General features: G+C 48.9%; 1 long non-coding RNA gene across 1 annotated transcript in view; it reads right to left on the reverse strand.

The window, feature by feature from the left end:
- The window catches only part of LOC139049757 (uncharacterized), a 158,707-nt gene extending 145,417 nt beyond the window's left edge, over positions 1 to 13,290 (reverse strand). Inside the window, exon 1 of the long non-coding RNA XR_011508558.1 lies at positions 13,115 to 13,290. This is a non-coding gene — a long non-coding RNA (uncharacterized lncRNA). The remainder of the gene's footprint in view (positions 1 to 13,114) is intronic.
- Between the last annotated feature and the right edge of the window lie 3,151 nt (positions 13,291 to 16,441).

Here is a 16,441-nt window from a genome sequence, read left to right on the forward strand (position 1 = left end):
TTCGCTTTTCCTCTTCCGCTTACCCCCAGTGTAGGATAGCAAACCGGACGCTCATCTCGTTCACCTGCCTGCCTTTCCTCACCTCGCTTTCTCTCTCTCTCTCTCTCGATCCTACACGTGTGCTGCGCAAGCGTTTCGATCATATCACGAGAGGAATTGTTGAAGCCATAGCTATTAGCTGTAACCAAGACAAATGTGTCAGCGTCCCGTCCATAGCAATATTACAAAAAGCTCTAGTACCTGAACGAAAACTTATCGCGAACCCGACGGAAGCGGGTCGAGTCGGCTTGTCGGGCTGGAATACGCCTGTCGAGTTCACGTAAACGCTAGCTGGTTCAGCTGAAAAAGCGTCGGGTCGGGCTCTGTCAGGCCGACTGCATGGGGCAGCCCGCGATCGGTTGCAGCATGCAGGTAAACTCAGACGGGCGGGGACTGTCAGCACCAAGACTTGCGCGGGACCACTGAGACGTCATGGTTTAGGCGTCCGCAATGGGAATAATTTTAGGACCAGGCCAAGAGAGAGAGAAAATAATGCAGAGAAAAGCAGGGAGGTTAACCAGAGGTAGTTCCAGTTGGCTACCCTGCACAAGGGGAAATGTTAAAAAGGATAAAAATAGAAACATAGTGGAAGGGGGAGATAGAAAGAAAGGGAGACAAGCATGAACAAAGCGCGTACACTACAGAGCGGTAGGGGGCGGCATTATTAGAGTCTGTCGTGAAGCCCCGTAGACCGCAAGAACCTTAATAGCGCGAGTAGGGCCTTCAACGCAGATGTTCTTTCGGAGCATTGGCCTAAAGCTTTTAGTTCTGAAAGTGGACGATTCTCCAACTGGTCCAGTACTCTGCACATCACTTGTCTCTCAGCCTTGTATCGCGGGCAGACACAGATAATGTGTGCGAGCGTCTCGTCGATGTTACATGTGTCGCACGTGGGGCGACGCATGTAACAGGCGACCAGGCCAAGACAAGCACTGTGCAATGCGACCTCGTCGTAGATCTAAGACCCGTGAAATAAAGCTGTTGCAGACGGCAGCGGGAACCGGAAGCCCAGCTCGAACGCGTTGATGTCTCGGCTCGACGCTGTGTGCCGTCGTTGTCTAGACTGGCCAGACGTGAGTTCACGTAAACGCGGACACGTCGGGCTCTGTCAGCCCGACTTTTGACTCGACCCGCTCGCGTCGGGTTCATGTGAACGTAGCCTTCGTCGCATTGGTCGTGCAGTGGTCGGTGTAGTCACTCCTGACTGACGCCGGCACAGTACGCAAAATAAAAGGAAAGCTCACAAGGTGACCACGCATGAAACGTTGCGTCTTTAGTATAGTTTGCAGAAATTGGAGTAGCCCAACGCAGAGCCTACCCGTCACACCGCGAAGGAAAATGCAGATAAGCACAGTGTGCCTAACGTCACTGTAAGCACTATTATGTTTAGCGAGCGCAATTTGGTTTTTAACGAGATGTTTGTTTTTCGCGTCACGTATACTGACAATATTTATTTATGGAAGGAGCATAAACTATAACAGCTACGAGCATAACAAGAACTTACATTCTCGTGCTTGCGCAAAAACTAAACACCACTGAATGCGCCTCTAGCGACTTCTTCTTTAAAACATTAGTGACCGTGTGACACAGACACTAATCCCTTGAGCTCGAACTATCATGGCAGTCTCGTGCTCCCTTATTTTACAGGAGTTCGAGAGTGCTCGTGTGACACGGGTATATGCAGGCATGAATAAAATGTAATTCATTCAGATCTAATTTGTTGCATAGGCGTGCAAGTAGGTGGATCATTCTTGCAGCATATGTCCTAGACAGCGGGATTGGTAGGCGGTTGTCTTCGACATGGGCTAAACGAGCAGACTGAATGGCACGTTCATTGCCGATAATACCTCAGTGACTTGGTAGCCACTGAAGAATGATTTCATGTCCTTTCTCAGTCTGGCGGTCCATTTGGCCTCTGTCATTTTAGAACACTAGCTGCTGCTCACAGGGACCACGCCGTAAAACAGACAGTAAACACTGCAGTCCCACGTTCGAATCACAAAAAATATATACCATTTGGGTGTTAGTTCGTCATTAATATCATGTAGTATGACTCTAAGTGCTGTGAGTTCTGCCGCCGTCGATGTTGTCAAGTAAGACGTCAAATCTCAAGTGAGACATCAAATGGCCCATTGAAAATGGCTCACTGAGCAAAAATCCGGCGTCTGTCCTCTGTGGCAGCGAAACGGTGCCTAAATTACCACTGGCTGCGACGCCACGTCACGAACGCGCCTCGCCGGAGCAGAGCAAGGGGAGAGGGCATCGCCGCGACGCCACGTCATCCTCGCTCTCGCAAGTCGGCACACGGTCCGTAGCTCTCTCTCTCTCTCTATCTCTCTCTTTCTCACCGCCCCCCTGGGTTTAGCGACTGCGCGCCTGCCGGCCTTGGTGGCCGCAGCTGTTTCCTCAGTCTCTCGTCGCGCAGAACGTCGGTGGCATGCGGCGTTACCACCGCAGGCTACTGCTGCGTGCTAGCTCCGGCGGCACGTAGCGTTAAGGTAGATTATTCGAAGCGGAAACTCAAAAGGCCGCTCAGCGACGTTCAATTGGACATCAATGCTTTCGCATTCACAACTCATAAGCGCTTAGGTGTCATCGATTTTTTTTTTTGGCATGACCTACTCATCAAGGCAGCAGGAGCAGCAAGGGAAGTAAGGAATGGTTCGCTAAGAAAGCTTAAGATTGTCTTAGTGTAATACAGGCTATAATACAAATGTTTCCATTATTAACTGTTCGGAATTCTGTAGATGACAGACGCTGGAAGTAGGGATCGTCACTGGCCAGCAATTACCCTTGCAGTGTTCTCCAGGTAAAAAATACGAATACTTTTCAACAGTGGGTACATTGCGTCACGGTCCCTAGCCGCGCACTTCGACTACGGAGCTCTTTGCTCCGTAGTAATTTTTAAGAAAGTGCCTATGGTAGATGGCACCATTTCTAACCCTTTAGATAAGTTACTCGATGAAGCGGCCATTACATCTACAACAAAACAGAATGCTTAATTGAAGAATTAACGTAATTAAACCAATTAAATTTTATTATTACTCTACAGCACATATTTCAATCTACAAATTGTAGCCGGTGAGATTTCTGGTTGTATCGACTTGGAATAAATTCCGAGGATGGCGCCGGTTTCGAGATACACGCCGTCAAACTTGCGATAAAAATGCACCGCTGTTCCACTTCTTTAAAGAAAACGCTGTTTTCTGCAATGAAAGTAACTAGAACGTCACAGCGTTTTATTGCATATATTGAAAACTAATATCTCGAGACTGGTCTAGTCTTGAGAATTTGATCCAAGCGGATACGCCTCGCGAATGCAACGGTGATATTTTGTAGATTAAAATATGCGCAGTAAAGTAATTGCTGATGGTGTTAATTAGCATAATTGCTGTAATTATTCAATAGAACATTTTGATTTTTCATAGAAGTGGTGGCCACCTCTTCGATTAAATTAGCTCAAGGGTTAGAAATGTCCTATCAGCAACAGGTAAATTTTAAAGAATGGACGATGAATGCGCATCAAAAACAGCTTATTAAACTTCAAATCATTTCGCGACCATGACGTGATTACCTTTCGTTTCAGCAGCAACAGTGGCCCAAGGTTATCGCGCAACTCTCCGAAACTATTCATTTAAACTGCCAAGACTTCAACGTGATAAGAAGCCTTCAGACAGAATTCAATATGGCGCACTGAACCTTATTTCAATCATATCAATAAAGCAAAATAACTATCCCAAATTTATTTGGAACACATATTTTTTCTCTCGCATTTCTGACGTGTTGCGGCTGCTGAACAGAATGAGCGTCACTTGCAACATTTAAATTGCTGGTACGAGTTACCGTATTTCTGCGAATACAGGTAGACTTTGGGGCTTTTCGAAAATGCTACCCAAAATTATCTATCGACCTATACTCGTGACCAACGAATCTCGACCTCTCTCTCTCTTCATCCCCATACCCGCTTCCCCCAGTGCAGGGTAGCAAACCGGACGTGTGTCTCGTTAACTTCCCTATCTTCTCTCTCTCTCTCTCTCTCTGTCTCTCTCTCTCTCTCTCGTCGACCCATATTTTTTCGTGCACAAAAGCTAGCAAAAGCACCAAGCTAAAGGAGCTCGTCCGTCGCGCACTCCCGTAAAGTCAGTCCGAAGATTACCCAGACTGGCTTTGGGATGTGCTGCGTACCCAACACACTCCGACGACACCGAGGACGACGTTGTTTGGAGCACCGAGGTCACCTGCGAAGCACCCGACGAGAGTGCAGCTCGTGGCATTGGCTGGAAGTTTAGTAGCCAAGCTCGCAGCAAATAAATGTGTGTCCTGTTCAAAGCTATTTGAACACCATAGTGGCTATGGTGTTGGGCTTCTGAGCACGAGGTCGCGGGATTGAATCCCGGCCATGGCGGCCGCATTTCGATGGGGGCGAAATGCGAAAACACCCATGTGCTTAGATTTAGGTGCACGTTAAAGAACCCCAGGTGGTCGAAATTTCCGGAGTCCTCCACTACGGCGTGCCTCATAATCAGAAAGTGGTTTTGGCACGTAAATCCCGACAATTCAATTCAATATATATATATATATATATATATATATATATATATATATATATATATATATATATATATATATATATATGTATATATATATATATATATATATATATATATATATATATACAAGCACAGACATACAAGCATATAGACAAAAGACACTTACTAAACTATAGCTTATGTTATAAGATATAAAAGAAGCGTTGCTTCGTCCTGTGCAGCGCCCTTCACCCGGCTCTTCAATCGAACATTTCGTTTGGAGATTTTGCAGCTTCCGTAAACGCGCCGCCCGCTGCCAAATGAGAGCCGTTTAAGCGGCGTACTTCAGTTTGTCGGGTCGCTCGCTACGAAGAAAAGGCGCGGGTGTGCGACGGTGTCGACCGGCAGCGCCACGACGACGGACGTCTTTCAGCCGCACTTCGATTGGAGGTGGGGGGGGGGGGGGGGGCGAAATGGGAGAACACCCGTGTAATTAGACTTAGGTGCACGTTTAAAGACCTCCAGCTGGTCCAAATTTCCGGGGTCCCCCTACTACGGCGTGCCTCATAATCAGATAGTGGCTTTGACAGGTAAAAGCCAATAATTTAGTTTAATTAACGCCACCACCACCACCGCTATCAATGGGACGAGCCGGCCGTCAAAGGCGGATGATAAGAGCGGCGCGGTAACGAGCGGAAAGCATGGTTATAAAATAGGGGCCTTGAGCGAGCGTTCCAAAATTACCTGTCTATGTTTGAACATGACAAGCAGTTTTAAAACCGGTGCATAATCCTCTGAACGCCAAATAATTGCCGGTTGCCTTCGCGGCCCGCCCCCTATTTAACATATTCAAGGTTGTCCGTGATTTCCAGATTCAAGGTTGTCCGGACATTTCTTGTCCGTGATGGACAAGAAAAGAATGAAACGCGATTCAAGGTTGCGCACTCCAGATTGTAGTAATGAAACGGGCCGGAATACCGTAAGCAATGCGACATTGGCGGGTTGCATACCAGAACGTAATCATAAAGCTGCGCAATATGAGTAGATTTGCGTGGATCACCTGCCCTTGCAGAAATAGTGCTACACTCACTCACAACACTAGAAAGAAACGGGGTTAAAAATAATCGAATTCTTCGTTGCGTTCGCTTGTGCCTAAAGCGTAAATGAATCGTTAAGTTACAACACATGCCACGGAATATATCTCCGTGGCGGTGGTGGTGCACTGCTCGGCTCGACGTGGCGGGTTCGGTTCTGAAAGTGCCGGTCACATTTCTAGTGCGCTGACGGAAATATCGTCCAACCCCGGGCACCGAACGTGGGTGCACTCCAGCATGCTGAAGACCTGCACACTATATCCTGAATCTGATCCCACAGCCCGTAAAAGCAGGCGCCGGACATACCGATATCATCATCATCATCATCATCATCATCATCATCATCATCATCATCATCATCATCATCAGCCTGGTTGCGCCCACTGCAGGGCAAAGGCCTCTCCCATGCTTCTCCAACAACCCCGGTCATGTACTAATTGTGGCCATGCCGTGCCTGCAATCTTCTTAATCTCATCCGCCCACCTAACTTTCTGCCGCCCCCTGCTACGCTTCCCTTCCCTTGGGATCCAGTCCGTAACCCTTAATGACCATCGGTTATCTTCCCTCCTCATTACATGTCCTGCCCATGCCCATTTCTTTTTCTTGATTTCAACTAAGATGTCATTAACTCGCGTTTGTTCCCTTACCCAATCAGCTCTTTTCTTATCCCTTAACGTTACACCTACCATTCTTCTTTCCATAGCGCGTTGTGTTGTCCTCAATTTGAGTAGAACCCTTTTCGTAAGCCTCCAGGTTTCTGCCCCGTAGGTGAGTACTGGTAAGACACAGCTATTATATACTTTTCTCTTGACGGATAATGGCAACCTGCTGTTCATGACTGTTCATGGCAACCTGCTGTTCACCTGCTGTTCATACCGATATAGTCAGTGGCATAACTGGTTCGTGGATCTCCAGAGCGCCTGCTGGTTGGTGGAGGTAAACGTGTTTCTCGACATGTGGCTGGCCTATCTACAAACACTTCAAGTTTTTTTTTGTTTTTTTTTAACCAAGAAGCAAAGGATATGCTTCAAAGCATTACACGTAATATTACACTCCGCTAACAATGAACAATTTTAAGGTTAAATCTCTCTCTAGTGCAGCTGTATCAAGAAAGACAGCCAACATCTTGCCCATACCCGCTTGTGAAACGCGCATGCTGGCGAAGCCAATCTGTATCTAATATGGTGACGAGCGAATGACCAGCAGGAGCCACGCACGCTGCGCCGCGCAGGGATTTGTCGTTCGCATCTTCGACTCCGTACGAACCCCGTACGCACACAGCGCAAGCATTTTCTTGGCAACGCGGGCCCCTCATGCAGTTGTCCTGGCCACTGTTATGTTCACCGAGCAAATTTGGCAGCGAATATACAAATTTACAAGCCACTGCTGCAGTATCTCTACGAAACGGGCCTGTATGCTTATATTTAACTCCGTTATGAGGTGGGGGACGGCGACGAAATGTTTTTGGTACCATGCTGTTCTTTCTAGCTCCGGTTTATTTCTGTGAAAATCTAAGTGCATCCACTTGTCCTCGCTCCCTGCTCGGTCGTGATGGATGTGGACCACCCCGCACGGCTGCCGGCGACGGCGGCGTCAGCGGCGGCCGCCTCCAGGAAGCGGAACGGTCAGCAGAGCGACAGCGAGTGCACCCATGTTTACTCTCTCAACAGTGAGGACCTTTCTGATGACGACTTCCAGCTTGTGCAGAGCTGTGGAGCGAGTAGAAGGAACACCAGGACGTCTTCATCGTCAAGCACGCAAACAGTAAGACACGCGCAGAGGCCGGACGCCAATACCATCATATTTGTGCCCTTGCTTCCCACCGTCAACATGAAGCTACTTAACAGGCAATCTGTGTCGATGTCCCTGGAAGCCCTGGTGTCAAATGAAATATTGGACATTTGCAGTGAACACCCGAAAAAATCCACTGGCGGTTGATATCCAGCATGCGGCTGCTATGACCACTCTACGCAGCGTAACAGACATTGATGGCATTCAGGTACGCTCTTACATCCCTCTGGGAACTGATGTAGTCACTGGGGTTATCTACGACTTAGGCGTCGCTATCCCTAATAACGACTTCCCAATTCTTATCAAGCCAGCAAATGATGAGATTATTGTTGATGTTAAGTAGCTAGGCAGTTCACGCTGCGTGAAGATTGCATTCAAGGGATTGCATTCAAGACCTCTTGAGTGACGCAAATGCATGAAACTTGGACACGTGAGCAGTGTCTGCGAAAATCAGGCAGAATGCCCCGGCTGCGCCAAACCCCATGCTGCAGATAAATATGGCGGCACTGTAATGAAGCGTTCGAACTGCGGAGGGTCACAAGAAGCTTCATCTAAAAATTGCCCACATATTAAGAAGGAAATGGCCATCTTGAAAGAGATGGTGAGAGATCAATCATCCCATCGCGAAGCCGGCGATAAAATCAGGAAGCGACGTTCCCTTCGCGGGCGCTCCTCGAGGAAGGCCTCTGCGACGGGCATGCCACTTCTTACATCACCTCCTCCTCTACCGTCCAGGCCAGGCACTGTGGAAAGTACTGCGAAGAACAAGGCCACTGAGGAGACCACATCTGCCGAATCTTGGCCGGCTCTACCGAAACGACAGCATTCACCAACAGAATCCGAGCAAACTTTGGCTGGCCAACCCTCGACGTCTACTGTAGATGATTTGTGCGACAAAGACAGGCATGTGGCTGTAATGCTGCAATCGCTAATTAATACAATGCGCATCATACTGAACAAGCTGTAAACGCCAGCAGCTCGACGTGCTCTGCAAATACTGGATGCACTAAATCCAGTGTTTGCTAACATCGTTTAAGCATCATGGCTCGACCACTAGTCCCCTTCGGCAATGAAATTAAAAGTGCGTCGATCTTTCAATGGAATGTCAGAGGTCTAGGGACCCACCCGTACAGCAGGCTTTCACCAATTCATTTTTACAAATCGCTTCCCCACTCTGGTCGTTAACGAACCAAATACATCAACTCCACTCTGACTGTCCGGTTACAAATCTTTTGTGTCGTTCACATGTGGTGGAGCATGAAAGTAATTATCTACATCCGGACGGACTTTAGGTATGTCGCTAACGCTGTAGGGCCTCATGGCGACAACCAATATGTATGCCTGCATGTCAAAAAGAAGGATGGGTCATTTACACTAATTGGAGCCTACATATAGTGGGTCACTTTGACGACAAACGACTTAAGAGAATATTAATGATGAACAATGGCCCCTGGCTTATCACACGCGATTTTAACGCACAGCACCAGCTATGGGGAAGCACCAAAATTTACTCCAGAGGCAGAAGTCTTGCCGCCTTTGCTGCCGACCGTGATTTGCGCTGTGTGAATGACGGCCGCCCTACATTTCTGCGATGCACGACCTATAGTGCCTGCCTGGGCTTTGGTGTCGCGGGGCTTTTAATCGAGCGTCCAGTGGTTTAAAAACATAGAAACACGTGGAAGCGACCAAATTTCAGCATACATAAACATTAGAGGAGTTGAGAAACGTTCCTCTACTGACTTGCATACAGTTGATTGGTCAAAGTTTAAGAAGGATATGGATGACGCATGTCGGGAAGGCCTTCTACACACTATCGACGATGCAATCGCAGGGGCATTGAAAACATCCATCTGCTCGCTTACAAGGTCAGCAAGGCGAACAGACGTGGACATTGAACTGGATAGGTTGCGTGCGGCATGCCGACAGGCGGAGAGGAGGTATCGGCATATGAAGTCCGTCTTGAATCTGAGGGCTTCACGACGCATACAAAAGAAAGTCCACTGTCGTATGGATAAATTGGAACACAAGCGATGGAAAACTTTCTGTCAGTCGCTTGATCCCCGAAAATCACTCTCGTACATATGGAGAACGGTTAGGGGTCTTGGCTCATCTCCGCATCAAAGGAAGCCCTTTGCTGCTCTGGCCCTCTACCAACTCCACTCGGAACTTGAAGTGGCTGAAGAGTTCTGTGCACGGGTTGCTGAGTCTGTGGTCATCATTACTGACGCAGCACTGAATGGATGACATCCCTGAGGCACGTGTACCAGGCATGAACGTGCTATTTCACTCGAAGAGCTCAACGCTGCGTTGGCGACCTGCAGGCATTCTACGTCACCAGGACCTGATGGCATCACACGTATGCTGCACTATGCCACCTTAGACATGAATCACGGTTTAGCTGCTCAACTACTACAATGAGTCTTGGCAGAAACGCGCCGTTCCTGAACAATGGAAATCGAGCCGCTTGATCCCCATTCTGAACCCTGGAAAATCTCTGCTTGATTTATCATCATATCATCCAATTGCGCTTTGGAGCTGCGCCAGCAAAGTGATGGAAAGAATGAGTCATACTCGCTTGGAATGGTACCTAGAGCGATTCAACATCTGTCTGGATGCCATGACGGGCTTTCGTCGAGGTAGCTCGTCCATCGACAACATCAGTGACATCGTAACCTGGGTCCCCAATCAAAAAAGCCTCAAGCGCCTCTCAGTGGCACTATTACTAGATATAAAAGGAGCATGCGACAGCGTCGACCTTAAGGCCATACTGAACTGTGGGAGTTGGTGTCCGGATGCATCAGTGGATTCGGGACTATTTGACTGAGAGGTGCTTTATCTTAGAGACCGAAGACGGCCCAACTTCAGAACATTACATCTGCCGTGGTGTGCCGCAGGGTGGAGTGTTGAGCCCCATTTTGTTCAACCTCGTCTTGGTAGAACTAGCGGAGTGCCTACCGCGGACAGTTCACGTCTCAATATACGCCGACGACATTGCATTTGGGCCTCTGGAGTGACTCGGCCTTAGGTACGAGCCAGGCTTCAGCCGGCGGCAACCATGACAGCGTCTTATCTGCGAGAACAAGGCCTCAGTGTGCCTACTGAAAAGTGCGCATTGGTTGGCTTTACGCAGAAACAAATGTCATTGTATCCTGTTTCAATAAATGGTCAAGCCGTATCCTATGTTAAGGCGCATCGCTTTCTGGGTGTAATCATTGACCACAACCACTCGTGGAACCCTCACTGCGTCTATCTGAAGAAGTTGGTTGCCACTGCTCAGTTCTTCAAATTTCTCTGCAGGAAAAACTGGGGTACACCAGTGCATTCTATGATGCAGCTGTACAAGGTAATTTTCTCGGACTCCTACACTACAGTCTGCCAGTTTTGTCAAATACATGCAAGACGAACTTTCGCGCTTTGGAGAGCGTAGAAGGTCTTGCCCTACGCACTTTTTTAGGGCTGCCTCGGTGCACCTCAACAGCAGCAACAATTGCCATCGTGGGAGACCATATGATCCAGGCACATGTAGCTGTCGACTCTCTCATAGCGCACATTCGCCATCTGTCAAGGATCCCCGACCGTCATTTAACCTCCCTACCAGCCGCGCGACCTCAAGCGACCTTTTCAAGAGCGGTTAACGCTCATCAAGAGTGCATACCGTCATCTTTTATACCGGTGGCGAAGCCTTCACTTCCCCTGTGGTGCCTGCGACAGTCTCAAGTGAATTTTGCTATTCCTGGAATTACAAAGAAGGTCAATAATACATCGCTGCCTCTGAAGCAACTTACGCTCCTATTACTGCACCAGACATACCATGACTACATACATATATATACCGATGGTTCGACCTCACCTACCAGCTCAACTGCCGCATTCGTCGTTCCAGCTGAGCAAGTTACAGTTAGATTCAAATTTTCACACATGACTACATCTACGTCGGCAGAACATGCAGTTCTCCATGCCACTGTGACGTACGTCATCGAACAGCCAACAGAGAAACGGGTCGTATTTTGCGATTCTAAGGCAGCTCTTCACAGTATCAAGTCTGCATTACATCACAGAACTTACGAACAGAAGATATCTCACATCAGGGAAGTGCACCAGCATGCTCTGGAACGAGGGCACGACATTATCTTTCAATGGATTCCTGCTGACTGCGGCATCGTCGGCAATGTCCTTGCTGACAAGGCTGCCCGGTTTGCCCACGAGGATACTCAGGCGCGTCCAACATCTTTGGTGAGATCGGACGCTGCCAAGGAACTTCGCCTACTTGCAGGCAAAAAGTCACAAGATCTCTGGAGTTCAAGCTCCTTCAACTGCCAATTACGTAAACTGGACCCCATGCTAAGGCTACAACTGTTCACGAACGCCTTCTCTTATCGCTTGGGAATGGCCTAGAGCCCGGTGCGCGACTCCTGTGGGTGTGAGGAAAACACCGAGCACCTATTGTGTACCTGCCCCCGCTACGATGTACAGCGCCTCTCTCTGCGGGCAACTTTACACCGACTGGACTCAAGACCGTTCACCGAGCCAACGATACTCGGACCGTGACACCCATCATTGGCACGAAAAGCGATTCGTGCGCTGGTACAATACTTTAAGTGCACCGGCTTAAGAGACTGTTTATAGTGTCCTTGTGTGTAGTGTCCCTCCCACACGCACTCACTGCTTACTCTCCCCCTTTTCCCTCTCTTTATTCCCCTTTCCCCCACTCCCAGTGTAGGGTAGAAAACCGGGTGTCTGGTTGACCTCCCTACCTTTCCTTGCTCTCTCTCTCTCCCATTAAGACTTTATGCCACGTGGCAACCGAAGCGATAAAGATAATAAAAGAATACAGCAATGCATGAGTGAAGAGCACAGCCAAAATATTTGTCGGCACTGTTATGAAAGACAAACCAACAACGGAAGACAGGTGCGTCCAAATCCTATGGATACCAGCCCATACCACCGACTCAACGGGAGAGGACAACCCTAACGCGGCGGCACACAACCTAGCTCGAGGGACTGACTTTCCGAGCTGCGATGAACGTGGACCCCTCGACAGGCCCCTCCGAAGTATGGGAATGGGAAGACAGATTGACCAGGTTCAGCGACATCGCCAACCATTACAAGATGCAAAGATGCACTTATCCTCCACCCCATCCACAAGTCAGTAGATCGCAAGCTGTCCAGTGGCGACAACTAGAAAAATAAATCCTACAAGAGCCCGATACTAACGCACCCTATTTATCCAGAAATATACACAACAGATAGATGCAAAGTGTGTGGCACCAGAGCCACGCTACAACACATGCTATGAGAATGCCAGGAACTAATACAGGACAATGCGAGCGCAGCCTCCATCGACAGCCTCCGCGTGCGATGGCAGGCCGCGCTGCTCAGCTAAAACCTACAAGACCAACTGCGGGCAGTCCAGCGGGCCAAGGAAGCCGCCGAGAGGCAAGAGCTCTTGGCCGTAACCGCCGCGGGTGCCCCAGCCCACTAACTCGCCGGACGCGAGTCGTTCTGATTCGAAATAAAGTTTTCTCACTCACTCACTGCAATGCAAACTCTAAAAAGAAGTTCAAAATGCATAGAGTGCTCACGTGAATACAATATGCAGTTACTTCTTTTCAGGCGGATGTCAGAAATAGTGCGCGTTGAAAAAAGACATTTTCTTTTTACCTGTTCGTTGGCACTTGCAGCAGGCGTTGTGTTCCCTTTTGGTCGGCGTTCCTGCACCACCTCGCCTAGCAATACAATTAACTCTTCCATAGCATTTCTCGCGCCCACACCGAAGAGTTAATTTAACACACCGAGTTAATTTTGCCCGCGAACAAAGCTGTCTTATACTGTTCCACTCTATAGCAAGCGCGCCAGCCTATCTCCCACGCGCGCAACAACCTGAGCTTCCGCTTCCACCTTGACAGACTTGATGCCGCCGAACCACGCGATAACGCAAAAAGAAAAAAAAATCCCGCGTCTACTCGAGTTTTCTTCCTTGTCATTCCCGTCAACCATTGGCTGGCTGTGGCAACGGTCGCGCGCGGCCCGCTTTCGCGCCACGATGAGTCGGCGGCCGGCTGGTCGCGATAACGGAAACGCTTCACCGTAGGCACCTTTGCCGAGCTACCGCTTGGATTCGTCGCTCTACTGGCGTTTATATGGCGGCATCGAAGTGTGGTTGTACTTTTCTGCCCCAGTGCAGCGGGTGCGAATGCGAAGGCGCTCGCAAGAAACGTGCGATTCGGTTGCTCATTTTTTTTTTCTTGCGCGATTGGCGTCGTGGACGAGATACCGCTTTCCGGCGGGAGAAAACTATGTAGGCCAAGCTGGTTACTGTATTAGACTGCGAGAGCACCGCGTAGCAATAGACGCGCAGGCCGCAGCGGAGACGTCTGGCGGACCACTGCCGCAGGTGCCTTTCGTAACTCCGGCATTCTGGTGTCAAAAGACACCCGAAGCGTGGCCACATGCGTCAACGGCACGAAAAGGGATTCGTGCGCTTATACCGCTTGTACTGCTCTTGTGCATCCTCCCACGTGCACTCAATGCTCACTCTCTTCCTCTTTCGATTCACCCTTTCCCTTAACCCCAGTGTAGGGTAGCAAACCGGGTGCTCGTCTGCTTGACCTGCCTGCCTTACCACTCCTTACTTACTTTCTTTCTCTCTCTCTCTCTATCTCTTTCTCTCTCTCGATGCTACACGTGTGCTTCGCAAGTGCGTGGACCAAGCCACGAGAGAAATTGAAGCCATAGCTATTAGCTATAACCAAGGCAAATGTGCCAGCGTCCCGCCTTTAGCAATATCACAAAAAGCTGGAGTATACCTGAACGAAAACTTACCGCACGCCCGGTGGTGATAATCTTAATAGCTTTTTTTTGTGCAGCCCTTAGGACTTTAGTGTTTGCAGAACATGAAAATTATCATGTGCGTTCTCACCCTCGCTTGTGTAGCGCTTGCGCTTGCGCGCCTGTATACTTATGTTCGTGTATAACTGCGCAATAACTTAGTTATTGACCAGCTCTCGTCGTGCTTGTTTATGTGTGGCTGTTTATTAAGTCCGCGCTGCAAACATGAATTCGAGCTCCAACAAGCAGCTAGCCCGTCTCATGGATCTGACAGTATAGCGGAATTGCTGCGAGATATAAGTTCAAGTATATAGAAATTTGGCGACACGTACTGGGTCTTGGAACATTCAGCCCAATTTTCAAAAAAGAACAAAGATAACCAAGCGACACTGTGCGCTCATATCTCAATCGCGTCCCAGAAATTTCTTTCTTTACTTACAATATTTCCTTCACTAGTTTTTCTTTCCTTTCGAACAAGTTCAAGTTTGAACCTTTCTCGCCACAAATACTGTCAATTTTCAATAAAATAAAACAGCAGCGTTCATGAACAAAATCACAGGAAATGACCGGAGAAGACAAAGGGCATAGAAATATATGCTATACCCAAGCTTATGGGGATAAAACATTATGCAGATCCCATGCACTTCGGGAATCGATGCGAGGCACTTAGCAGACTGTCCAGCATATTTTAGTTGTCTACAAAGCGTTACGAGATGAACCAACGTGTTTGAAAACATCTCGTGTGTCACACGAACTTGTATGTGACGAGAGCACCAAGACGGCACCGCCGTCATGACGGCATTGGTTTTTGTACTCCAGTGACGAAACGTTACGTGTTCCACTACGACGTCGCGGAGAATCTATACGTTAAGTGCTATGAGGATAAGACTCGGGAATACAGGGTGATCCCAAAGATGGCCGGAGCAGTCCATTGGGGCACTAGGTGCCACTCACTTGTGAAACGATTTGTAGCTATGCAAAGGGGCGCAAGCGATCGACAATGGTAAGTCTGTGGCCGAACAGAAGCTGGCGTGTGCACGTGTTCTCTCTGGCGGGCGGTCTATTGCAACGTCTTGCACGTGCCAGTCACCTGAGAGAGCTTGTTGGGGTTGGAACGAGAGACGCAAGCGTGCGATGTTCGGCCTCCTTCAGCGAGCTCTTCGAACTTGCCCCACCTGCGGCAAGTTGTCTTATCATCCACTTTCATTGCCATTAATGTATTGCCATTAATTGCCATTAATTGCCATTAATGTAACTGAATTAGTAAGTACAAGTAATCACCCCTATGTTGTCCTTGGTGTATTTGTTTGTTGACTTCTTACGACATGTAAGAGATGAAGGTGTTTAAGTCCCTTGAGCCGTTCAATTACTTTACAAGCGCCTGGATCGCAGCCTGTCAATGAAACGGGTCCAGGATGGAAAGTACTTCTGCTCGGGGACGTAAGCCTTGCACCGTCTTCCGTTTGGGGGCGGCCTATACTGCATCACACGTCGCAGTGCCGATCCCCCCCCCCCCCCACCCCGTGCTTCCGCTGTCATTGTACTTTCATAACTCGTCTATTGCTCGCCCTACTGCAGCATAGCTTCACGCCCTGGCTACAGCTTTCCGTCACCTATCTCCGAATTCTTTACAGCCTCCGATCACTCTTAGTGATTCGGTGGAAGCCTGTCGTAAACTTTAGCGGGGAACGCTTGCCGGCCCACATGCATCGCTCACAGCACAATCCTGACGCACACTGATGGAGGTTGTGTAGATTTCTGATCTCACGGGACTCTCGGAGAATGAAGCGATTAACCAGCTCGCCTGTGAAGCTTTACGCCAGGCTGCCGACATTTCCGAACCAACTGCGCACACCTCACGCTACACACAGTACAGCCTAGAACACTATCGCCTCCTCAACCGCGGTTTTCGCCTTCCCCACCTGGCACTTCCCGAGTGCGCATTGCGATCTACTGCGGCAGGCGCAGTCCAACTCTTTGATCCCTCCAACCCGCCTACACGTTCTTAGTGCTTTCGCACATGAACTCACACTTGATTTCCCTATTTGAGGAGGTTACCCTAACTCTCAACACTATCTATGGCACTGTCCCCCACCTGTTTCTTTCCCCTCTCCTTGCTTTTCCCTCTACCCTCATACCCCATCGGCTACGTGGCTGACA

Source organism: Dermacentor albipictus, chromosome 9 (genome assembly GCF_038994185.2).
Source record: "Dermacentor albipictus isolate Rhodes 1998 colony chromosome 9, USDA_Dalb.pri_finalv2, whole genome shotgun sequence".
In the NCBI taxonomy this organism is placed as follows: Eukaryota; Metazoa; Arthropoda; class Arachnida; order Ixodida; family Ixodidae; genus Dermacentor; species Dermacentor albipictus.